The sequence below is a fragment of the Sinocyclocheilus rhinocerous genome, unplaced genomic scaffold, assembly GCF_001515625.1.
Source record: "Sinocyclocheilus rhinocerous isolate Xijiao unplaced genomic scaffold, SAMN03320098_v1.1 scaffold776, whole genome shotgun sequence".
NCBI lineage: Eukaryota > Metazoa > Chordata > Actinopteri > Cypriniformes > Cyprinidae > Sinocyclocheilus > Sinocyclocheilus rhinocerous.
In genome coordinates this window covers 936,944-937,879 of record NW_015647486.1, presented here as the reverse complement: position 1 = coordinate 937,879, position 936 = coordinate 936,944, and positions in this window count along the sequence as shown.

Below are 936 nucleotides of genomic sequence, written 5' to 3'. Positions count from 1 at the left end.
GGAGTAACGTGAGCTTTTTTTGGCTCATTGAAGACCACTCTCGCTGCTGCATTCTGGATCAGTTGCAGAGGCTTGATAGTACATGCGGGGAGGCCCGCCAAGTAGGGGTGTGCCATATCATACCGTCCACGATAATACCGGTATAAATTTTTACATGATAAAAAAGTGTCATATCGCGATATCAATGATATAGCGACGCGATGACGTATGGCGAATATATGTTCCCTAGCGCGCACAACAACAACACCACAAACCCAATAGGTGTGTTCAACTTGAAACAGCGATGCGCAGACTGATCTGTGTATGACATCAAAGTATTGCGAGAGTGGTTCTAGAGCATATTCGAGCGCACACTCTTACCTTCAAAAATAGGCGAGGCTCATGTCTTTAGCGAAGCTGCGCGGAGAGAGGGGGGGCCCTGGTGATTTCAACCGACTGCCCGAGGCCAGCATAAAAAGACGGCCTGCGCGTTGTCACGAAAGCTTATCAATTGCAAGTGTTTTAAGCCTTACCAATTTAAACATTCAAAACAGTTTAAAGCATTCAAACACAAGACGTGGAAAAACTCAACTGAGAGTTCGCGCGCCGAGTTCGGTGCGCACACAGAAAGCAAACACCAAACCGAACTCTTCTTCGCTTCCTCCCGTGCCTGAACGAACAAATACACCTCGCCAGTTTAAACATACAAGCACAAAAAGACATGAAAAGCTTAATTCAGCACACGCGCTCTTCTGTGCGTACACTGTGCATGCAGAGAGCCGCGTCTACAGCCCTTAAACACCGAATTGAGTTTTGTCTCTTCTTGCTCTTGAAACGACAAATACATACAAAATTGTCACAATACCTGTCTTTGCGAGTATCCTCGAAAAAATGGTCGGTTATGTCTTAAGTGAAAGTAAACAGTTGAGAAAGAAATGGAATGTGTATCATTATATT